Source organism: Aythya ferina (genome assembly GCF_964211825.1).
Source record: "Aythya ferina genome assembly, chromosome: 1".
NCBI lineage: Eukaryota > Metazoa > Chordata > Aves > Anseriformes > Anatidae > Aythya > Aythya ferina.
Window position 1 is genome coordinate 38,362,916 of NC_140296.1, and position 26,909 is coordinate 38,389,824.

Genomic DNA, 26,909 nt, shown 5'->3' on the forward strand with positions numbered 1-26,909 from the left:
CACTAATAATAATACTTTCTCCTAACTTATGAAAAGAAAAAATCTTACTATGGAATATGGGACTGAAATTAAAATTAAAATTACATAATAATTTTAAAAAGGTTCCTTTTTTTTTTTTTTCTTGAAATTATATCAGTTAAAAAAATAAAGAAAGAAACAAACAAAAATAAAATAAATCTTTTTTCTTGTTTCCTTTTGTATTTCTAGGTTAATATTTATATTTTTAAAAAAATTTCAAAATACTACAATATATATAAATATAATATATAATATATTATTACTTAATATCTCTTTATATATTATGTATTTATGTTATGTATATATATTCATAAATTAAATATATCACGTGCATATATATATATAAATCTTCAACATATTATATATATATAATTTGTATACTCATTTCTAGATTTCTCATGAATGACAGCTTCTTTCTACTTTCTAGAGATTCTATTTTTACAGCTGGTAGGCATAAAAAGGCTGTAACAGGCTGCTTTCATGAAAGAAGAATTAAAAAATGATAATAATATCTGACATAGACTTACATTCCAAAATGTCCTCCTCATCTGTTATCTCAGAAACCAATTTAGCAGTCAGAGAGCTCAGGTAATCAGCTTTTCTGGAGACAGAGAAAGATTAAAAATAAAGATAGAGAGTAAAAACTAAAAGATAGAGAGTAATATATCATTATTATGTAGCCCAGTTCACCTTAAACATCTTAAAGATTACTGTACTTTCCTCATGACTAAGAAAGAGTAATTAAAGATAATACTCTCTGAGAACACATGAAAATATCCTATTAAAAGCATTGAAAGAGGTGTGAAATAACTTTTTTAAACTTTGAGTCTAACAGAAAATAACATGTCTGAGAGAATGGCTTGTTAAACTTGACCTGAATTTCAAGATGACTAGAATCAATTTTTACCAAGTAAATTATCCAGCAAATAATTATACTCAGTCTAAATTTCAAATAAACATATACACTTATCTCTATATTAAGAATTAAACAAACATTGTGAGATGGACCTGTTAAAATTAATAATAATAATAATAATAATTTTTAAAAGAGAGAATGGAAAAACAGAGAAGAAAGATTTAGAAAATATTTTGAAGTTTGGAATCACAGAATCACAAAATCACAGAATTGTAGGGGTTGGAAGGGATCTCAAGAGATCATCGGGTTCAACCTGCCAAAGCAGGTTGCCCAGGTAGATATCCAGATGAGCCTTAAATATTTCCAGAGAAGGAGACTCCACAACCTCCCTGGGCAGCTTGTTCCATTGCTCCGTCACCCTCACTGTGAAGAACTTTTGCATGTTGATGTGGAACTTCCTGTGCTCCATTTATTGTCTATTGCCCCTTGTCCTATCCCCACAAACCACTGAGGTGGTTTGAGGTGGAAAATAGGTTGGCCAAATCCCTCTCTCTCTCCCACACTTAAAATATTTGTAAACATTTATATGATATCATAAATGTCAGCCACTGTAACAAATTTCTGTCAAAAAAGCCTTCCAATACTAAAGAGTATGTTGAAAATAGCCAGCTCATTTCCATCAATTAAAATCCAGGAAGATAATGAGCTTTTTTGTGTTAGAGACTGTGCATAATTTTGCAGAATAGAGTTTTCCATTTTAAGCCAAGTTTCCATCATAATACTATGAAAATTGTTTATCAAGGGTTTGTTATTTTCTAAATTTATTTCTTCTCGATTGGTTTTAGAATTCATACATAATATTACATTCCCATTGTTATAAGCCATAGTAAACTACACTTTTTAGTTTATAAATAATTATAGTAATACATCAATTTTGAAAAACGATATTACAATAATTATTGGACATTTTTACAATTTCATCCCCAAACATTAATAAAACCTTTTTATATGTTATAAAAATAAACCCACTATTTCACAGATATTCTGAATGTGGAGTCAACAGTTAAAATGCCAGCCTGATTATATTGCATAGCTATGACTGAGGCTGCTTAATATCATTTTGAAATTATATATTTCATACATTTATTTTTATTAAGTTCAGTTTAGGTGGCACACATACAAATCAAATCCTTTTTAAGATAATTTGCTGTGCACTTCACGTTCTGAAATCAGTAGGCATTTGATTTAGACATGTCCATATACTTTAACAGAATTTAATAACATTTGTTCTATACAGTATTTTGAATGTATAAAATCATAACCTAGAGGGTCATAACTTTAATATAAAACATTCATATTTATCTAAAAATGACAATAAAAATGTATATTTAGAGACTTCTTTCTGCCAATAAACTTGATAGATAAAGAACAGATAAATTTAGGAAAATTAAATAAAATAAAAAGAAATACTGTCCTTAGTTAACATATTGGATTTCATTAACACTAATTAAAAAGGCGAGGAGTGAAAATAGAGGCATATGCATTATAACTTGCATTATTTGAACAGTTCCTGATGTTCTGTTCCTCTGATAAACAAATATATTCCACATTATTGGAGAGTGTAGAAAACATCTAAAATGTGGGTAATTAATCCTTGTATACATAGTAAGGTACTTTTAATCAATCAATAAACAGCATATCAATCAGTAAAACTACTATTATAACCTCAAGTAAGATTAGTTTTCTTCTGGTGTAGTTTTTTTTTTTAAAAAAAACTTTTAGTTCATACGCTTTAAAAAGCTGTTCTTACACCAATATTTTAATTTCCATGATGAAAGGTAGACAAATGTTAATAACTATTCTTAAGCAATACCTTTGAAGTACAGAAAAGAAAGACTACAGAGAAAGATGACTTTTTTCTGTTCACATGTCCATAGAACAATATTCAAAATACATCTAAAATTAGATGGAAAACTTCACATTTTGTATTATTAGACTTATTAATAAGATAAGAAACAAACTGATAACACACGCATACACACACACACACACACAAAAAAAAAAAAAAAAAAAAAAAAAAGCAGAGAAAACAATAACTTTAGAACTGGGAAAGTCAAAAGGAGATTAGTAGTAGTAGTAGTAATAGTATTGGTAGTAGTGGTAGTAGTAGTAGTAGTAGTAGTGACCTCTATCATGATGTATAGCTTATTATAGTGCAGAGTTTATATTTCTCAGATGTTAGTCTTGCAAACTAAATTAACTAAAGAGAAATTTACAGTTTGCCCAAGGAATATTCTAAAAAATGCTACCTACCTATATTTTCATAGAAAGATACAAGGTATTGCATAAACTTTTTCAACTCCACAAAAAATGCAAATTGTTGCTACATGAATGAAATGAAGCTATATTGAAATGAACAAATCATTTGAATATATTCTGTATACAGATTAGCAAGATCTTGAGTAAAAGTTAAAATGCTTAATGAATAGATACTGAAATCTTATCCAGAAATTAAAATATAAATATAAAATATAAATATAAAATATAAAATATTATAAAATAAATGCACATATCTGAAAAATGTTTAATGTAGTAAACATTTGTAGTAAATGTACTAATGTAGTACATACTGTATCCACTTTATCGTTACTCAGAATAAACATTCCATGCTGTGACTCTTACTTTTAGTTGCCAGTCTTAATAAGCATGGAATAATAATCATGCTGTTACTAGTCTTAATATTTTTGTTTAAGCATGAACATATTACACAGTAACTAGTGTAATAGTTCCTTAGTTCTACTTGGAAATAGGTTGCTTTGGGATATTTTGCTGCTGGAATGGAATTTTGTCTTATATGAGTGTTTCACAGAGATCTTAATGAATAGACAATTATACAAAATTTCTCAGAATGGGATCAAATAATTTTATTTTATTCACAGAAAAAAAAAAATCTTCCTTCTTGTTTCAAAAAAATTTCTGAAATAAATCAGAGAGTGCCTTGTAAAATAGTTTTAATCAGAACACAATGTATTAGAAAATATAGACACACACACACACACACACAGTTTTACAGTCACCAGACATGGTGTTAAAATTTCTGTAGTCCATTGATGTTAAATGATTTATCCAAACCTTACTCAAAATAAGGATGAATGGAATCCAGCATTAAGAATTAATTAGTTTCCCAGGAAGCAAAAATAAAAGGAGAAAGAAACATTTTTTCTATGAGTGTAAGAAACAAATACTTTATTTCATAATCAGTTGCTGTGCCAACAATGGAGAGTTTTCATTAGACTCATACAGTGGAGGATTTGGATTAGTCCTGGTTCATCAATGAAGCTCAAGCAACAAGGAACAAGTTCTGTATTTTCACTCAAAATACACTGATAAAGTTACACAAAAGAAACAGGGCATATCTGTATAGCTATAAACCATATATTTCCAAAAAAAATGGAAATTCTGTGATACATCATTAAATTGATTTTTATTCTGGTATATCTTTTTATTATTTATACTCATATACTCTTATATACTCTCTGGTGCTTCTCTTTATTTTGTGTGTCTTTTCTTATCTCTCCCCTTTGTTACATTTCAGATTTTGCTATGGACAAAAATGGAATAAACCTTGTATATGAAAACAAAAATTTATTGTTAGCTTAATTAAAAATTTTAACTGCAATCAAGATTTATTATATAGTTAATATAATCTTAATTAACTATTAGTCCAGGTAAAATAAATAAGACTAGGATTAGCATTCCAAAATTACCTAATATTAGTAAAACACAAAACCGAAACCAAACCAAACCAAACCAAAAACCAAAAACAAACAAACAAACAAACAAACAAACAACAAACAATGCTGCAGTTAAAGTTGTTATGCAATAAAATCTTCTGCTTTGTTGTTGTTGTTCTTCTTCTTCTTCTTCTTTGTTTTTGTTTTGTTTTTGTTTTCTTGCAGAGTGTAGTTGGGGTCATTTTTGTGTCTTTTCTAACTTTTTGCACTCCGATCATTCTTTATCAGTCTGAAATTTTATTTTCCAACTATTTATTTTCCATTTTACTCTATGTGGTTCATATTACAAATATTAGATGCTTAGAGTGTTCACCCAATATGTAAGCTTGTGTTACTGTCCCTAACTGAGCAGTACTGAGTTGTCAACAGCCCTGAAATCAGTTTTGGTATCGTCCTGTGTCTAGACCTTTGGGATCTCTGCAACCATTACACCTGGTCTGTACTACTTTAATCAGCATCATTATTGTAGGGTTATTAGGGTTACAGATAGGTCATTCTACACAGCATAACTTTTTTTCCCAATCAATATATATATATATATTTATATATATTAAATTTTATATTTATATTTTTATTTATACCAAAGTTATTAACAAAGGGTGTTAAGATATCAAAGACAAATCAGATTTTAGCCACCTGGCCATTAGATAAATATTGCAAATAAGAAAACTAAAGCAAACTGCAAACAAAAGTTTCAGACACTTTAGGAAATCCTGAATTCTAGTTGTGTTTAGGTCAGAGGTTGGACTTGATGATCTTGAGGTCTCTTCCAACCTGGAAATTCTGTGATTCTGTGATTAATACAAAACTTGTCCCTTGCAGTGACAATATTATACTTATCAGACTATGGGGCTACACTTTGTACTACATCATGCTGCTGTGTATCAGCATTTTTCATCCTATACCTGATGAATTTCAACTTATGGGCTTATGAATTAAAGTTGCATTTTTTAGATAACATTATCTACTATTTAGTTTTATTTCATTGATTACAGAAGTTGGATGTTACATTTCTGCATGTCAACTTTTAGACCAATAATATTATTACTTTTCAAAAATGAGTCATTTTAATGGGCAAGATATTGATTTTCATGTATGGAGAACATATGCATGGCACGACCAATCTAAATTCACAGTGAAGTTGTGGTTTCTTAAAATGCCATTGGAGAACTTTGAAACATGACAGATACTGATTTTGAATAGTTTATCAGAGAGTTCATCTATCTGAATTCTTTGCCGTAATTTACCCTGGTCCTTCCAAAGATAAGTCCATATACTGTTCCTAAGAAAAAGAATTACAAGTAACTAATAAAAATTGATGAGATGCTAAAGTAAAGCATCAAGAATGTACAACAGTGTTTGTTTGTTTGTTTGTTTGTTTGTTTAATAAACCCACGGTTGTTTATAAGAGTTGAGGATTTTGACATAGTCCGTGAAATTGATTAATATCTGACACCAAGTAGATGATTTTACAAATAATAATAATAAAAATAATAATAAAAAAGTGTTACTTCAACATGAGAGTAGTTGGATTTGAACACATTTGGAGGTGGAAACAAAAAACTGTGTAGATGAAACAGTTCAATATGTGCAGTTTAAAAAAATATTTTTTTTTTTAATTTGCACAAAGTTGTGATACCGTCATGGACACAACTGTAAGTGTGTCTGACTTACTCCACCTAAAAAAATAATGGTCACCAAACCGATTGAGAACTATCAAAAGGAGGATAGCAGTCGTGGGTATCTTAACAGTATGAAAATACAATATTCACTAAATCTGAATGTTATCTCAGCAATACACTTGTATTGATTCGCTAGACCTGAAAAGGCTGAGCATTTGTTGTTCTCTCACATGAGCTAATATGTACTAATATGTAATTGAGATATGCAATGGCAAAAAGTAAAGACCTTGAGAGCTGCAAAATCTGTCCAAGCTGACAAGTAAATAATTGAATAATTAATAAACACCAGTTTCATTTTGCCATAATTATATTTATTAATATGCTTTCTAGTGATTTCCATTGTATCTGCTTGTCTGTTAACAGATGCTTTTTTAGATTTAATGCTGTAAAAAAGAGACAAGAGTGAGATCTGTTCTCACTTACTATTATTATTATTGTTTATTATTATTATTATTATTGTTGTTGTTGTTTTTATTGTTATTATTATAATAATAGTAATAATAATAATTTTGGGTTACTCTGTAGATACCTAAACTGGTATATTTATAGATAATTATATGCTGATGCTGCTTAAAAATGTAGACTCTAATAAAACATAATTATATACATATATATGTATAAAGAGAGAAAAAAAAAATTAAGAAATGGAAGAGAAATAATGAAAAATAAATAAACAATAGTGTTACTTTTTTGTTGTTGTTGTTGTTGGAAAAAAATACAGATATGACAACATTAATCTCAGTAAATGTTTCTCTCCTGAGTTTAGCTGAAATCTGCTTACCTAGTAAATATGTGTTAATTGTTGTTACTGAATCTATTCATTCTGACCCAAGATGTCACATCACTGTGGCTGAAGCTGTGCTTGATAAGTTATTCTGGCATTAATCGCATTTATTGTTTGCAAAGCCACAGTTCTCTTATTCATTGGTAGTGCCCTTGGGAATGCAAGTCACTGTTATCTAACAACAGAATCTACAGCTGCTCTTGCTGACTTCAATGTGAGTCTTATTTCCTCAGCAGAGGTCATATAGAAGCAATTGAAGTCAATTTTATGAGACATCTGTTGTATTTATGGTTATAACTATTTTTCAAGATAGCCCTCAAAAATAACAGTTGCTAAAAGGAAATGTGAATACTATCAGGCACCTTAAGATTAAACAAAAACAAATAAATGACAGAAAATATAAGAAGTTATTTGACGATTACAGTTAAACATGACAAATTACAAAATTATACAAAATGAAGAAACCCATACTATGGGGTCTGAAATACATTCACTTTTGCAAAATGTGAAAAGTACAACTCAAAATCATTTTATGCTTGTAAACTTCTGAACATTAATATATTGCAATACCAAAATACATATATATTAAATATCTAAATGATATATCAATAACTTTTTTTTTTTCCAAATACCATATGATACAGAATTATATTAGATTGTTAAGTATTTATATCTGGAAAATAAAAGAAATAAAATTGTGAGTATTTAGAATGATGGTGATGATGACGATGATGATGATGATGACGACAACGACGACAACGATGACGATGATTATTATTATTATTATTTAGTGTTTTCTGGTTTTTGTTTCTTTGATTGATTGATTAATTTTTTGTTTAGATAATGTTTCCTTAGATAATATTTCCTTAGAAGTATATTGCTTCAAATTAAGAAATAAGCAGAGAAAGTGTTTATATTCATTATAAAGCATATCATCTTTCTGCATAATGTGTATCCAAATGCATAGTATATTGTTTTTCTCCTTAAATGTAGGTGTCTTAGAGTTAGGAAGCCTAGACACTCTGTACTCCCTAAAGTAGAGAGTACTTTATTTAGTAATATAGCATACATAAAATTGAATATTTTTCTTCAGTTTAAATGAAAGATGAGGATGTTATCTGTTTATTATTATTATTATTATTTTTCATTTACATCAATGTAAAAAACAGCAATCTAACCTTTTGCTCATGGAGTTATAGGAGAGTAGGGGTAATGTGTTCCTTGAAGACAGCCACAGACTGTTGGAATTGGTGTCATATTGTCTTAAGGCTTTCAAGAATTAGTTCCTTCAGATTTTTGGTTTCTTAAGATTGTGTATATATATTATATTTATTTTATTTTATTTTATTTTATTTTATTTTATTTTATTTTATTTTATTTTATTTTATTTTATTTTATTTTTCTTACAGACTATTTTTCTTTAGGGATCTTTACTGAATACTACTTAAGCTGCGCAAGTTCTCCTGGAACATTTATTTCTCTCAAGTGTGTTAGTCCCATAATATAGAATTTGCCATTAGATTTTTCTGATTTGACTGGGCTGCACTACAAGATTTCTTGATGTTTGCATTTAGAAACTTTGTACCCCTCATATCCCCCACCTCCCCTTCCCTCTTTTTTTTTTTTTTTTTTTTTCCCCTGCATATTCTCTCTTTGCAACTCTCTATACACTGAAAAAAATATTCTGTTTTCCTACAAAATACTTTCGAAGCTGAACAAAACCCAGATGGCTGTCTAAAGGAACAGTCTCCCAGAATGCTTACAATACCCACCAGATGCTTTTTCCAAGGGTACCTCTGAAAATACCATACAAACTTAAGAAACATGATTTGACATTTCCACAAAGATTTCTCTCTGCTAAGTAGTTCCACATATTGTTTTTTTACATATATGATTACACCACTTTCTATATAAGCAAATTCCATCATTTCTCTTGAGACTGCAGTATAGATGAGGCCAGCTGGAAAATGACCCTATCCAGTCCCTCTTTTAACTTTAATCCTGGCACTAATAGAAATCCTCCATTACTACTATATAAATATAAACATATAAATATATATTTATAAACTATATAAATATAAATATATACAATATAAACTGCCAAAAAAATCGGGATTAAACCAGTTCTAAGCCAATGTCACACCCTCACTACAACTTAAATTAGTTTTGCAACACTTACTCTTTTCACACATCAGTTCGTCCTTGTCTCCAAATATTGTGACTTTGTTAAGAGTTATCAGTTGTATATGTTTAATTCTATTAGATGCCTTTTTAAAAAGAAATGTGGTACTTTTTACAATAATATTTGTTTTGTATTCTCAGATGAACTATATATATATCATACCAATCTTGGTTGTGGTTGAACTGCTTCCACATTCTGAGGGTACATCCACATGTACCACTTGCATCCATATCTCCCATTTGCCATGAAAGTACTTTAGTACTTTTTCCAGGAGACACCGTAATCCCAGTAAAATGCTTTAGAATTATTCATACAGTTAAGTGTATATCAACCTTCTTTCTGGGACCATAATAAACCTCAAAATTTGTATATTGTACAACCAGAAGGTGATCATATACCAACTGTGATTATAGTTATCTGGCTAGGACCTCTTTTCTGGAGGAAACATTATGTGTAATTAAGGTAGTTTACTTTAGGTAGGCAGTATTTGACATTACATAATATTACATTTGTTGGTTACTGTGACATGAAGAATAGGATACTGGTTGTACTGAGTCAACTAAAAGTACATCTAGCCCAGAATACCACTGAATGTCTGGGGAAGAAAGATACTTCTGTTAAAATAGAGCTACATAATTAACATGTAATTAATTTTTAATTACTCTACTAACTCTGTTTAAAATGAAATAGCCCAACTCCTTGTTTCATAGGAAGAGTAATAGCTGAATAAGTAGATGCAGTCAATGTTTTAAAGATCTCTATCAGACTTCTCCTATGTATACTTTTTAAAGTTTTCTTCTCTCTTTCTCTCCCTCTCCTTTTCCCTTTCTCTTTTCCCCCATTGGTAATCTACTCTGCTTATATCCTCCTATCTGTGCTTAACATTATAGATATTGGAAGCTTTGTAGCTACTGTCATTTAGAACAACCTTTCTTTGCTTCTCTGCTTCAATGCCTCAGCATCTCATTTCACATTTCAAACATACCTTTTCTTCCTTGACTGTTCTTATTTTGTCTCTCTCTTTATCATTATTCTTTTTAAATTTATTAACCAACTTTGAAAAACTGCATATTTTACATATGATAATAAAGTCAAAACATTATAATGGTAGATGTTCAGGAAGATTTGTCACTATCACAGATTTTGTTTGTTTTAATCACATATGTAACTTCAACGTGTTAAAATAAATTTTTACTAAAGAAAAGTGATACAGACATTATTGTCTCAGTTCAGTTGCCCATGTATTTCCTACCAAATGTCTTCTGAGACATCCTAAAGTACCCCAACTGGCTTCCAGCTGCCACTTCAGAAAGGTCCCTGTCATCCAGAACCATATCTGTCAACTGCCCAGGAATCTTTCAGATAACTTAAGATTTCTCAAAAATACTGTATTCAGGTAACCAAACTGACTTCTGACTTCCTAAAATGACTGAACAAATTGTTCCATAGATATCCAAGACTGTACAGACTAGATCTACAGTGGCTTGGGTTGCAAAGGCTGCCACCCCTTCCTACTTTTTCAAGTATGATCAAATGATGTTGTGACAAGGAAACTCTGAAATGTGAAAAATGTGTTTATGTCCCTTAGAAAAATCTTGAAGGGAGCAGGAGTACAAGTAGTGTTCTCCTCTGTCCTCCCAGCTCGTGGCTGGGACCCAGGAAGAAGGAGACAAAAGGACCATGTGAATGATTGTTTGCAAAGCTGGTGCCATGCCCAGGGTTTAGGTTTCTACTACCTTGGACACACTCTTGAGGGAATGGGTATGCTGATGCTAGATAGGGTGCAACTGACTGGGTGGGGTTCTGGAAAAATGATACTATGAATAGCCCAGCTGAAATGCCTCTACACCAATGCAAACCACATGGGAAATAACCACTATCTTGTGTGTGATAGTTAAAGAACACGCCCATAAAGAACAGGTTCAGATTGGGGTTTACCTGATCAAGGCCACCTGATCAAGGGAAGCCTGTGGATAAGGCATTTTTGCTTCAACTACAAGAAGTATCATACACAGCCTCAAACTGATGGGAGACTTCAATTACCAGGACAGCTACTGGGAAAACTACACAGCAGGCTGCAAGCAATCCAACAGATTCCTAGAGTGCATTGAGGATGACTTCCTGGTCCAGGTATTAGACAAAACAACCAGAGGAGAAGTGTTACTTGACCTGGTGCTAATCAGAAGATCTCATTAAAGAGGTCAAGACTGGAGGCAGTCTGGGTTGTTGTGACCTCACCCTGGTTGAGTTTGTGATCTTGAGGAATACGGGCCTGGTTAAAGTCAGGACCCTGAAATTCAGAACAGAAAAAATCCAGCTATTTAAAGATCTAGTGGATGAGATCCACTGGAACACTGTCCTCAGGGACAAAGGAGTTGAACAGAGTTAACTGAGGCAAAGAAGTAACAATGTTTTCCTTAGAGCACAAAAGCTCTCCATCTCCAGCGAAGAAAGCAGGCAGGGAGGACAGGCAATGGCAAGATTGAGCAAGAACCTGCTGGTCAAACTGAGGCACAGGAAGGAAATGCACAGGAAGCTGAAGCAGGGACATGTGGCCAGGGATGCTGTCCAGATGTGCAGGGATGGGATCAAGAAAGACAAGGCACAGATGGAAGCTTAGTAAGTGATGCAAAAAATAACAGGAAGGGATTCTAAAGGTACACTGTCCAGAAAAGAAAGGCCAACGAGCATGTACCCCCCCTGAGGGATGAGAAGGGGGAACAGTTAATAACAGACATGGAGAAGGCTGAGCTACTCAACAACTTCTTTGCCTCAGTCTTCACTGCAGTCGGGCTTCCCAAACCTTTAGTTGCCCTGAAAATGTAGATGGAGGCTGGGGGAGGAAAATCCCTCCAACGGTAAATGAAGAACAGGTTCAAGATCACCTGATGAAATTGAGCATGTCTATGGGACCTGAAGTCTATGGGACCTGAAGACATGCACCCCAGGGTCCTGAATGAATTGACTGATGTAATTCCCAAGCCTCTCTCCATCATATCTGAAAAGTCCTGGCAGTCAGGTGAACTCCCTGGTGACTGAAAAAGAGGAAACATCACTCACATTTTTAAAAAGGGTAGAAAGGAAAACCTAGAGAACTACAGACTGCCGAGCCTCCATTCTTTGTCTGGCAACATCATGGAAAAGATCCTCCTGGAAGCAATGTCAAGGCACACGCGAGACAAAGAGGTGACCTGAGACAGCCATTATGGTTTCACCAAGGGCAAATCATGCCTGACCATTGGGTGGCCTTTTGTGATGGAGTGACTGCATCAGTTGACAGGGGAAAACTGACTGATATAAGCTACCTGGACATCTGTAAGGCCTTTGACACAGTCCCACATGACATCCTTATCTCCAAATTGGAGAGAAATGGATTTGATGGGTGGACCAGTCAGTGGATAAGGAGCTGGTTTGAAGGTTGCACCCAGAAAGTGGTGGAATGGCTCTATGTTGCTCTATGTCCAAGTGAAGGATAGTGACAAGTGGTGTCCCACAGGGTTCTGTCATGGGACTAGTAATGTTTAATATCTTTATCAATGACATAGGCAGTGGAATTGAGTGCACTCTCAGCAAGTTTGCAAATGACACCAAGCTGAGTGGTGCAGTTGATACAACAGAAGGAAGGTAAGCCATCCAATGGGATCTGGACTAGCTTGAGAAGTGGGCCCATGTTAATCACGTGGGGTTCAACAAGCCCAAATGCAAGGCCCTGCACCTGTGTCAGAGCAATCCCAGACATAGAATCATAGAATATCCTGAGTTGGAAGGGACCCATAAGGATCATCAAGTCCAACTCCTGACACCAGACAGGTCTACCCAAAAATTCAGACCATGTGACTAAGTGCACAGTCCTAACACTTCTTAAACTCCAACAGACTTGGTGCAGTGACTACTTCCCTGGGGAAAAAACTGTTCAGTGAAGAACCTCTTCCCGATGTCTAGCTTAAGCTTCCCCTGCCTCAGCTTGACACCATTCCCATGGGTCCTTTCACTGGTGATTAAAGAGAATAGTTTGGCACCTGCCCCTCCACTCCCCCTCAGGAGGAAGCTGTAGACTGCAATGAGGTCTCCCCTCAGCCTCCTCTTTTCCAGGCTAAACAGGCCCAGTGACCTCAGCCGCTCCTCATACATCTTCCCCTCTAGGCCCTTCACCATCTTAGTAGCCCTCCTCTGGACATTCTCCATCAGTTTCACATCATTTTTGTACTGTGGTGCCCAGAACAGCACACAGTACTCAAGGTGAGGCCGCACCAGTGCAGAATAGAGTGGGACAATCACTTCCCTCGACCAACTAGCAATGCCATGCTTGATGCACCCAAAGATACAGTTGGCCCTCCTGGCTGCCAGGGCACACTACTGGCTCATATTCAACTTGCTGTCAACCACAACCTCCAGATCCCTTTCTGCGGGGTTGCTTTCCAGCTTCTTGTCGCTCAGTCTGTACGTAAAGCCAGGGTTGCCCCATCCCAGCTGCAGGACCCGGCATTTGCTCTCGTGAATCTTCATGTGGTTGATGATTGCCCAGCTCCCCAATCTGTCCATATCTCTCTGCAAGGCCTTTCCACCCTCATCCAAGTCCACAACTCCTCTAAGTTTATGGTCATCAGCAAATTTGCTCAGAACACCTTCTAGTCCTACATCCAAATCATTTATAAAAACCTTGAAGAGGACTAGTTCTAAAATGGAGCCTTGAGGGACCCCATTAGTGACGATGCACCAGCCTGATGTGGCCCCATTTACCACAAGCCCTTGAGCCCTGCCTGTCAGCCAATTGCTCACCCATCATATGATGTTTTTGTTAAGTTGTATGCTGGACATTTTGTCCAACAGGATCCTATGGGAAACCATGTCAAAAGCCTTGCTGAAGTCCAAAAAGATCATACCAGCTGTTTTCCCTTGATCGACTAGATGGGTGATATTTTCACAAAAGGAAATCAAATTTGTTAGGTAGGACCTACCCTTCATGAAACCATGTTGGCTGGGACCAATGACTGCATTTCCCACCCGGTGTGCTTCAATAACTTCAAGGCTTCAAGGATAAGTTCTCTATAATTTTACCAGGCACTGACGTGCAACTGACAGGTCCATATAAAAATCATTAAGGTTGGAAAAGACCTTCAAAATCATCTGGTCTAGCCATCACCATACTCCCAATGTCACCCAGTAAGCCAAGTCCCTAAGCACCATGAGTACAGACTGAGAGAAGAACTCATTGAGAGCATCCCTGGGGACTTAGGCCTTCTTGCGGAAAAAAGGTTTTACACGAGCTGGCAGTGCATGCTTGCAGGCCACAAGGCCAACTGCATTCTGGGCTGCATCAGCAGAGTAGCCAACAGGTTGAGGGAGGCGATTGTCCCCTTTTACACTACCCTTGTAGGGCCCCAATTGGAGTACCGCATCCAGGTCTGAAGTACCCATTACAAGAAGGTTGTGGATAAGAATAGGTCAAGAGAAGGGCCACAAAGATGTTTAGAGGGCTGGAGCACCTCTCCTATGAAGAAAGGCTTAGAGAGCTGGGTCTGTACAGGCTAAAGCAGAGAAGGCTCCATGGAAGCTCATTACAACCTTTCAATACTTAAAGGGGGCTTAAGAAAAACATGGAGAACAACTTTCTACTCAGTCAGATAATGTCAGGAGAATGGGAAATGGTTTTAAACTAAAAGAGAGGAGATTTAAGTTAGAGGTTAGGAGGAAATTCTTCACTCAGAGGGTGGTGAGACACTGGAACAGGCTGCCCAGAAAAGTTGTGGGTGCCCCATCCCTGGAGATGTTTAAGGTACCTTGTTGGATTCGGTCAGCTTGATCTAGTGTGTGGAATCCCGGCCCATGTCAGGGATGTTGGAACTAGATAGTCTTTAAGGTCCCTTCCAACCTGAGCCATTATATGATTTATAATAATTATATGATCCTATGATTAAGACAATTAAGTCATTTCTCCCCTAAAACAGATTTAGAGACAGATCCAATGGAAAAAATTTCATCTGTTTAGGAATACACTGCCTGAAAAAGCTTGGTCTCAGCTTCAGTAGAATAATTCTTAGTGCTGTGCATACTGACTTAATTCTCTAAATGTTTAAGTATGGATATATGCACACTCAGGCTGTGGTTCACATGAACTGGACTACCGAGTGGTACCCTAAAAAAAAATCATCATTTATCAACACTCTCAGGTGGGTTTTGTCACTTAACTGAAACCTGCAATTAGACACCTCTATTTTGACTCACAACTAGAAAACACCTTTTACTGTCTCCTCCAATAAGGCTTTAATTATCTAGATCATTGCTTGATCTTTCTGAGAAGAGAAAAACATAAAAATAATCTATTTTCATCACTGCCGTTGAAGTTCAACAGTTTCTGTGGTCTTTGCATTAGGTTTCTTACAGCTTTTGACCCACAACAGTCTGCTTATGGTAGCCTTACAAACCACACATTGTAACATACTTTTGATATATTTGAACACTAAAATGTTACCATAAAATTCAGTCAAAGAAACTCTCTAAGACTCAATATGGAGTTTCAGAAAGCAGACATTCTCTAATTGCAGCGTCATACACACATACTCTACCTAGCGTACATCAGTATCAATAGCATGACTAAGTATCAAAAACATCTGCACCTACAACACAAGTCTCAACACAGAAACCTTGATCAAGCTGGTGAAGGTGAGCAAGGGATTAGAGTGCCTTAAAAAGAATTAAATCTCTTCCTTGGTATGTTTTATAGATTAGCTTCTGGCTAAGCAATAAGTAATTAATCAGGTCCACTAAGAACAAGAAAACCATCTGGATCAAAATCTCTCATATTTCCCCACTGTGAACTAAACTCAGACTCTTTAGGAAGGTGCTTTAGACTGTGTCTCTGTTAGACAAATGAGATGTGGATTGATCTTGTCATCCTTTGCTTATTATATACTTAGGATGAAAAATGTTTTTCAACAGTGTTTAAGGAGAATCATTGCCTTGAAAATTAACCAAAGTTCATGACTATAATTTCCCGTAAAATACTCTGTGAATTCGTTTTTGGAGGGCTTGTAATCAGGAAAAGACAGAGCTTGTTGTCCTTCCTTCTAATAAAAGCACCTGCTTGGAAAATTGATGTGACTGGTACCCCCTACTCCTAATCCCTGACAGCATGGTTAACATAACCAACCATAACACAAATATCCATAATATGGAAGCAGGCCGTTAATGTTACCTCCTGCCCCCTTCTCTTTCTCCCTTTCTGGCCCCAGGGTATAGGTCATCCATAGTGGGGGTGATGAAGAGCAATAGTGTTATTACGACCCAAGTGCTGGATCAACAAGAACATATTGGGAGCATTGGTTGATAAGGTGTTTAAGTCCATTGTTGTTATCAGTAGTCAAGTTCTAGGTTGCCAGGAGATTGTGACATTTGCCCTGGAGCAGGAAAGCCTATCAGCACAGGGAACACTATCTATAAAATCAAGCGGCAGCAAGCAGTAAGGGGGACTGAGACAGAAACTGCTGTTGGACAAGAAAACTCATTATCTTTTGGTGTCCAAGAACACCTCCAGCATCATCTTCTTCTCCTATGGTTGGGTGAATGACATATATTCTTTTATATAAAGCCCAAGTCTAGGTTATAAGTGTATGACATCCTGACTGATAACAATTTTACCTGATATTCAGAGGATCCACCCACATGAGTGAAAAGCCTCTAAGACTGAGAATTCTAGAAATTCTGTGCAAATATAAGATAAGCTAAGTGCTAGAAATTGTAGATAATAAGCTATGCTGATTGATATTGTGTGTGTGTGTGTGTGTGTGTGTGTAATAATAAATCTCTAATTATAACCACAATCCTGTGGTCAGTCCTCATTGTGCCAAGGATCCCTAAAGAACCCTGTTCTTGATAGTATCAATACCAATTGTTTCTGTAAATTTTCAGAAATATTAGAAATATTAAGTATGGTTCCCTCACGTAATTATCTCAGCGCTCTTTATTCTTTTTTTTCTTTTTTTTTTTTTTTTCATATTTTCCATGTATTCCACAGTGGCTTAGTCTAGCATCCATAGATGTTCCACTATTCCAATAAATTAAAGCTGATTCCTTGAAGGCATCTTATTTCAGGCATTAAAAACACTTGCTGGAGTGAGGTTTGTGTCCATCAAAACTGAAGAGATAAAATATTGGAATATACATGTATATTATCTATACTATAATATCTATATAATATACGCTATAATATCTATAACTATCTCTATATTATCTATCTCTCTCTATATATTATATATATACTGCCACTTGCCGAGGCAATCGGCTTCGGGGCAGACGCGTTCTGCAGCGGAGCGGGGGATCGGGCCAGGCAGGGCTAATTTTTCCGGCAGCGAGCCTACCTGAGGGAGCCGCCAGAACCCGGCAGCCCTCGTGAGGGAGGCTGACGAGGCGTAGGCGCAGCCAGCAGCATGGCCTTTCAAAAGCTGCCCCTAGGGAGCGTGAGCGACCAGGAGCGCGGTGAACAGGGCAAGCTAACAGGGCATGGTGCATCAGAAGGGAGTGGTGTGGCAGTTAGCGCGGCAGTGCGAGTAGGAAGGGTGAGAAGGAAGGGCAGAGTGCTCTCCCTCGCCCATACGAACACCTCCTGTAATGACAGCCTCCTGTTGACTAGGCTGCAATGGTCTCCACCAGGCACGGTGCTCTCTCCAGGAAGATGGTACACACCCAGACCGACTGCCCATCCAAAAATGCGGCAATTCAGGTCACTGGATGCAGGGAGTGCCTGAGCCTGTTGCTGCCATTGGCAGGAGGCAGAGAAACTGTGTGCGTGAGGTGTGAGCAGGTGGATGACCTGGTCCACATGGTGGCCAAGCTCAAGGAGGAGGTGGAGAGGTTGAGGGACATCAGGGAGTGCGAGTGGGAGATAGACTGGTGGAGCAACTCCCTGCAGGGTCTCAAGGAGAGGTACCGGAGTGAGACACCCCAAATGGGGGTGGACCCCCTGCCCTGTCACCATCGGGCAGAGGGAGGGGACCTGGGAGTTGAGGAGGAATGGAGACAGGTCCCTGCTCGACCTCGCAGGCGATGTCCTCCCCCACTGGCCCCACCTTCCCAGGTCCTCTTACGCAACAGGTTTGAGGCCCTGGAGATTGAGAGACCGGTAGCTGAGGAAAAGGTAGAAAGTGTACCCAGGAGGATGCCTAGGGCAAGGAAGCTGACTCCACAACTCAGGACTGCCTCCACCAGGACAGAAAGAAAGAAGGGTGATTGTTGTGGGAGACTCTTTTCTCAGGGGAACAGAGGGCCCTATTTGTCAGCCTGACCCTACATGTAGGGAAATCTGCTGCCTCCCTGGGGCCAGGGTCAGGGACAAGAGTAGCATCCTGGTTGGGGTCTGTTATAGACCACTGAACCAGGATGAGGGGACGGATGAGGAGTTCGACAGGCAGCTGACAGAAGTTGAAAAATCATCGGAGCTTGTTCTCATGGGGGATTTCAACTTCCCTGACATATCCTGAAAGCACAACACAGCCCAGAGAAAGCAGTCTAGGAGGTTTCTGGAGAGCGTGGAAGATAGCTTCCTGTTGCAGCTGGTTAGTGAGCCTACCAGGGGTGGTGCCCCACTAGACCTTCTCTTCACAAACAGAGAAGGACTGGTGGGAGATGTGGTGGTCAGAAGCTGTCTTGGGCAGAGTGACCACAAAATGGTGGAGTTCACTATTCTTGGTGAGGCCAGGAAGGGGACGAGTAAAACCGCTGTATTGGACTTCCGGAGGGCTGACTTTGAACTGCTCAGGACACTAGTTGGTGGAGTCCCTTGGGAGGCGGTTCTGAAGGGCAGAGGAGTCCAGGAAGGCTGGGCGTTCTTCAAGAGGGAAATCTTAATGGCGCAGGAGCGGTCTGTCCCCACGTGCCCAAAGGCGTGGAAGAAGACTGGTCTGGCTGAATAAAGAATTGAGCTAAGCTTGAGCTTAGGAGAAAAAAGAGGGTTTATAATCTTTGGAAAAAAAGGGCAGGCCACTTGGGAGGACTATAAGGATGTAGCGAGGCTGTGCAGGGACAAAATTAGGAAGGCCAAAGCTCATCTGGAGCTCAAGCTGGCTACTGCCATTAAAGACAACAAAAAATCTTTTTACAAATACATCAACGCAAAACAGAGGACTAAGGAGAATCTCCATCCTTTACTGGATGTGGGGGGAAACTTAGTTACAAAAGATAAGGGAAAGGAAGAGGTGCTTAATGCCTTCTTTGACTCAGTCTTTAGCGGCAATACCGGTTGTTCTCTGGATACCCAGTACCCTGAGCTAGTGGAAGGGGATGGGGAGCAGGATGTGGCCCTCACTATCCACGAAGAACTGTTTGGTGACCTGCTACGGCACTTGGATGTGCACAAGTCGATGGGGCCGGGTGGGATCCACCCGAGGGTACTGAGAGAACTGGCGGAGGAGATGGCCAAGCCGCTTTCCATCATTTATCAACAGTCCTGGCGATCGGGGGAGGTCCCAGTTGACTGGCGGCTAGCAAACGTGACGCCCATCTACAAGAAGGGCCGGAGGGCAGACCCAGGGAACTACAGGCCTGTCAGTTTGACCTCAGTGCCAGGGAAGCTCATGGAGCAGATCCTCCTGAGAGTCATCACACAGCACTTGCAGGGCAAGCAGGCGATCAGGCCCAGTCAGCATGGGTTTATGAAAGGCAGGTCCTTCTTGACGAACCTGATCTCCTTCTATGACCAAGTGACATGCTTGGTGGATGAGGGAAAGACTGTGGATAGGGTCTACCTTGACTTCAGCAAGGCTTTTGACACCGTCTCCCACAGCATTCTCCTCAAGAAACTGGCTGCACGTGGCTAGGACTGGCGCACGCTTCATTGGGTTAGAAACTGGCTGGATAGCCAGGCCCAAAGAGTCGTGGTGAATGGAGTCAAATCTAGTTGGAGGCCAGTCACTAGTGGCGTCCCCCAGGGCTCGGTACTGGGGCCGGTCCTCTTTATTATCTTCATCGATGATCTGGATGAGGGCATTGAGTGCACCCTCAGTAAGTTCGTAGATGACACCAAGTTAGGTGCATGTGTCGATCTGCTTGAGGGTAGGAAGGATCTGCAGGAGGATCTGGATAGGCTGGACCAATGGGCTGAGGTCAACTGTATGAAGTTCTACAAGGCCAAATGCTTGGTCCTCCATCTGGGGTGCAATAACCCCAAACAGAGCTACAGGCTGGGAGAGGAATGGTTGGAAAGCTGTCTGGCGGAGAAGGACCTGAGAGTATTGGTTGATAGTCGGCTGAATATGAGCCAGCAGTGTGCTCAGGTGGCCTAGAAGGCCAACAGCATCCTGGCTTGTATAAGAAGCAGTGTGGCCAGCAGGGCTAGGGAGGTGATCGTCCCCCTGTACTCGGCTCTGGTGAGGCTGCACCTCGAGTACTGTGTTCAGTTTTGGGCCCCTCTCTAAAAGATGGACATGGAGATGCTTGAGTGGGTCCAGAGAAGGGCGACGAAGCTGGTGAGGGGCCTGGAGAACAAGTCCTACAAGGAGCGGCTGAGGGAGCTGGGCTTGTTCAGCCTGGAGAAGAGGAGGCTCAGGGGTGACCTTATCGCTATCTACAGGTACCTTAAAGGAGGCGGTAGCGAGGTGGGGGTTGGTCTGTTCTCCCACGTGCCTTGTGACAGGATGAGGGGGAATGGGCTTAAGTTGTGCCAGGGGAGTTTTAGGTTGGATCTTAGGAAGAACTTCTTTACTGAAAGGGTTGTTAGACATTGGAACGGTCTGCCCAGGGAAGTGGTGGAGTCACCATCCCTGAAGGTCTTTAAAAGACGTTTAGATGTAGAGCTTAGGGATATGGTTTAGTGGAGGACTGTTAGTGTTAGGTCAGAGGTTGGACTCCATGATCTTGAGGTCTCTTCCAACCTAGAAATTCTGTGATTCTGTGATTCTGTGATATGGTGTCTGGAGTCTCTCACTCCCCCTCCTCAAAGAGGAATGGGGAGAAAATATGTGAAAAGGGCTCAAAGGTTGAAATAAGGATGAGAAAATCACTCAGTACTTATTGTAACTGGCAAAACAGACTCAGCATAAGGAGACAGTAAGATTTATTGCCTATTACTAACAAGCTAGAGAAGTGAGAAACAAAGGAAAGAAACCAAAAACACATTCCTCTGTTAGGAATGTTTTAACAATTCTTGTCCATAAAGAACAGTCCTGTCTGCCTCTGGGCCATGCACTGGCAATTTAATTCTTGAACCACAGATGCAGTGTGTCCCAGTCTCCCCCTCATTCTAGTCAATTTATCAAGTCTTCAGAAAATACTCCTCAAATTTATGAACCTGATTGCTTTTGTTATTCCGGACTTCTATTTCTAACAGTTACAGCCTTTTTTCTGTCTTCTTCGAGATTAACTTAACACTGCTATAGGTGTGACTGTCCCTGTGAATGGCTGGTGAAGAATGTTTTAATTACTCGTGAAGTGTCAATAAGAAAGCTATTTGTGTTTGTATGAAGTCTTTGATGTCTTGGGGTTTCAGAACTACTGATAACAACTAGTGACTGTTATGGGATACTATGCAAACCTCTGGTATCTGGCCAGGTGGCCAAGAGATTAAGAAGAAGAAAAAAGAAGCTGAAGGACGGCTGGGAGACAAGACCTGCAGAAAATGTTCTATAAACTTGGTACGGTGCCAAAGGAGTACAAAGGGGAAGGACGAGAAAAAAACTTGAAGAGGAAGACTACGAGCCTTCAGCATGAAAGATCCCTAGAGACCCCCAGAGGGACCACCGGAGACTGATGCGCATGCTCCAGTAGGAGGGACTGGACCCCGGAAGCTAATTATAATAACCTGTTTTTTTCAGAAGTAGTAATGAATATGTATTAGTCTAGGAGCATAAAAATCAGCTACTTGATGTAACTGGTGTGTGTCCTGGTGGAGCGGAGGCTCCTGGTGCACCCAGCGCTGTTTGCTTACCTGTATTCCTTTAATAAATCCTATTTTTTTATTTAATCCTATTTTGAAGATTGAGCCATTTCTAACACCCCCCATCCACCCTCTTCCACCTCCTCCCCCTGAGTGGCACAGGGGAATGGGGGAATGGAGGTTATGGTCAGTCCACAGCACTTCTTCTCTGCCACTCCTTCTCGGTCACTCTCGTCCCCTGTGCTGTGGAGTCCCTCCCACGAGATACAGTCCTTGATGAACTGATCCGGTGTGGGCTTCCCACTGGCAGCAGCTCTTCCAGAGCTGCTCCAGATATGGGTCCGTACCACGGGGTCCATCCCTCAGGAGAAAACTGCTCCAACCTGGGTCCCCCATGGGCAGCAGCTCCTGCCAGGTGTTCTTGCGTGGGCTCCTCTCCACGGGCTACAGGTCTGGCCTGGAATCTGCTCGGGCAGGGGTCTTCCACAGGCAGCAGCCTCTGTCGGTGCAGGTCCACCTGCTCCACCATGGTCTCCCCCACGGGCTGCAGTGTGGAACCCTGCTCCACCGTGGTACTCCATGGGCTGCAGGGCGACAGCCTGCTTCACCATGGTCCTCACCACAGGCCGCAGGGGATTTCTGCTCTGGCGCCTGGAGCACCTCTCCCCCTCCTTCTTCACTGACCTTGGCACCTGCAAGGCTGTTCCTCACTCCTCTCACTCTCCCAGCTGCTGTATGGCACAGTGTTCTTTTTCCCTGTCTTAAATATGCTCTCACAGAGACGCAAAACAACATCGCTTATTGGCTCGGCTCTGGTCTGCAGTGAGGCCCTTACCAAACATGGGGCAGCTTCTAGATCCTTCTCACAGAATCCACCCCTATGGCCCCCTGCTACCAAAACCTTGCCACATAAACCCACTACCTATCTAAGAAGACTTTATCCATGATCACATGACTGAATCCCAATATAGTTTACATTTTAGCTGAAAATTAAATTTCATCCTTAAATTTGACTACATTATTCATGTCTTTAGTTAACTAAAAGAAATCCCATTTCTGGTATCTACCAGAAACAGCAATAGATTTTAAATTTAGTAAAGTGTTAAAACTGTGCACATCTGCAGAAGATATGAACAATGATGTAAGTTGTTGTTGTTACACAGATTTGTGCTTTGAAGTATTCTTTGCAATCTGGCTAATGCCCTAATACAAAAGATAAGACAAGATGATTGAATCACTGTTTAAAAAAGCAGTCTGTGCTGGAGAAGTGATCACTAAAATGGCCTCAGAAGTCATAGACAGACCAGTTTAAATGTGAAACTGTTTATAGTTCTGTATGAAAATATGATGTTATACATATTTTTGGAGATTTTCTAGTAAGAGAGAAAGGCTTTCAGTTTTTATGTATTTCTGTGAATGCATCAGGACAGTCACATCAAACATGGAAAAAACAAACAAACAAACAAACAAAAAAAAAAACAGATTGACCCAGCTTTCATTGAAGCCATTTACCTAAATGTGGACTGAATTAGAACTGGACTAATTAGTTAATGAATGGAAAGTAGGTCATTTCTGAGTAGTTAATGATTGAAAAAGCCATTTACCAGAAGAAGATCCTCACCAGGGTGAAATAGACAGGAACGTTCCTATTTGCAGTTTTAAAATGCCTAAAATTCATCTGGTAGTTAGACAAGAGCCTATTTGAATAGAAAGTTTGTAATATTTTAGCAAAACAAAGAATTAAACAAAAACTAACTCTTTTTGGTTTTGTTGTTATAGCTTTGTAATAAACACAATGTACTTTTCCCCTTAAGGAATTACATTACATGAATAAAAAAATCTTACTGAAAATACATTAAAATAATTATGACCTCTTTCAGCCCAATGAGAAAAGAGTCTTGTAACATTTTACCCAAAACTACTTCACATATAATTAATAAAATGAAATAAAATAAAATAATAATAATAAATAAATTCTCTCTCTTTATAGTATAGGTTGAATTTTAAAGATTGAGACCAGTAAAATTAAAATGAATATATGGACTTTGTACTTCTGTGTTTCATAGACTATTTTATTTTTTTTATTGTAATTTTTATTGTAATTTTTACCTATCTCAGATACAGCACACTTCAAGCACTCACTTGAATTTCACAGCAGTTAATTTATATACTGAGAACTGAATGTTAGATATCAGAACCCTTACAGCTATAAAACTATTCTCAGAATCTTTTTAACCAAAACTCTACAATCTAATTTACTTATGACATATTACATTGAAAATATATTTCTTCTGAATGAGTTTAAGTAAACAGCATGAAAAAATAAATAAATAAATTTTCAAATTAAACAAACAAACAAACAAATAAGCTGTGAGGAAATTTTGTAACCACTTCAGAATTTACTCCTCTCCCCCATATTTTCTGAATTCTTTATGGTTTGATGGACACATGGTGGAAATGTTGGAAAGATGTGAGCTTTCAGATACCTCCAAAAAAATTACGCTGTTTGGTAGAAAGGGCAATTTAAAAAAAAAAAAAAAAAAAAAAAAACAAAAAAAAAAACATTTTGCTTTTGAACTCCCTTCCATAGCAATAAGAATTTATGTTGGTACTTCTGCGTTTTGGTTAAGTTCTATAAGTATTTTACAGAAAACAACAACAACAGTTTCTTGTTTGTTTGTTTGTTTGTTTTTTCTTCAAAGAATAAAATAAATAGCACTGATTACTGCTTAATGGCAGAGTCCAGTATCATTAGTATATGTCAGACCTTTTTTTTAACTGCACTATAAATTTGTATTTGGCTGGCTCATGTTGAGATTTACAACCACCATTATCCCCATGTCCTTCTTCTTATGGTTGCTCTCTATCCATTTGTTGCCTAGCCTGTACTCATATTTGTGATTGCTCTGACTGATGTGCAACACCTTGTGCTTGGCCTTGTTGAACTTCATGAGGTTTGCATAGACACACCTGTACTGTTTGTCAAGGTCCATCTGGATGGCATCCTTTCTCTCCAGTATGTTGACCCCACCACTCAGCTTGGTGTCATCCACAAACTTGCTGCAGGTGCACTCAATCCCGCTGTCCATATCACTGACAAAGATCATAAATAATACTGGTTCTAAAACCAGCCCATGAGGAATACCACACATCACTAGACTCCACATGGACATCAAACTCTCTGTGAGACCATCAAGACAATTCTTAACTACCAAGTGGTCCATCCATCAAATCCATGCCTTTCCATGGATGTTGTGCAGGACAGTGTCAAATGTTTTTCACAAATACAAGTAGATAAAGTCAGTTGTTCTTTTCTTATCCTCCAATGCTGTAACCCTGTTGTAGAAAGTCAGTAAATTTGTAAGGCACAATTTGCCCTTAGTGAAGCCATGTTGACTGTCACCAACCACTTTTCTGTTCTTTGTGTGCCTCTGTATAGTTTCTAGGAGGATCTCTACCATGATCTCACCCAGTACAAAGATAAGACTGACTGGCTCGTTGTTCCCTGGGTCTTCCTTTTTACCCTTAATAAAAAAAAAAATAATAATAATAATAAAAAAAAAAAAAAGAGAGAGAGAGAGAGTAATGTTTCCCCCCCTTTTTCAGTCAATGGGAACTTCACCAGGTTACTACAGCTTCTCAAATATGATGGATAGTGGCTTAACACCTTCACCTGAAATTTCCCTCAGGATTGTTAGATGCATTTCATCAGGTCCCATGGACTTGTACATATTCAGGCTCCTTACATGGTCTCAAATCTCATCTTCTCCTATAGTGGGCAGCAGAAGGAACTTTCACTGTCCTTACCTTTGCGTTTGGGCTGTGTGGCTAGAGTACTTTCTGGTGAAGACTGAGGCAAAAAAAGTCATTAAGTACCTCAGCCTTTTCCATAACCAGGAATAACCAGGTCTTCTGTTTTCTCCAGAAGAATGTCCGCAACTTCACCAGTCTTCCCCTTATTTGTCTACAGAAGACTTTCTTGATGCTTTTGATGTTCCTGGGCATATTTAATTATAACAGGGCCTTAACTTTCCTTACCTGATCCCTGGCTACTCGGATAATATCCCTGTCTTCCTCCCAAGTACCTGCCCTTGTTTCCACCCTCTGTAGGCTTCTTTTTCATGATTGAGTTTGGCATGGATCTCCTTGTTCATCCACACAGGCTTCCTGGCATTTTTGACTGACTTCCTTTTTTGTTGGGTTACCTTACTCCTGAGGTTGAAAGAGGTGATCCTTGAATATTAAACAGTTTTCTTGGACCCTTCTTCTCTCCAAGGCTGTATCACACTTCATCCTATGAAGCAGATCACTGAGGAGGCCAAATATGCTCTCCTAAAATCTAGGGAAGCTTGCTGCTTGCCCTCCTTGTTGCCTTTAGTTTTGCCATTTCATGGTTGGTGCATCCTAGGCTCCCTTTGACCTTCACATTCTTCACCAAACCCTTCTTGTTTGTAAGAATAAGGTCCATCAAAACACCTCTCCTCATTGGTTCCTCTATCACTTGGAGAAGGAATTTTTCATCAGTGTATTCCAGGAACCTCTTGGATTGCTTATGTGCTTTTGTGTTGTCCCTCTAACAGATACTGGGGTGATTGAAGTCCCCCATGAGGACCAGGGCTTATGTAAATGAAGCTGCCTCTATCTGTCTGCAGAGGGTCTCATCTGATTGCTATTTCTGGTCAGGGGGCCTTTAGTAAACCTGCACTATAATGCCACCTGTCCCTGTCC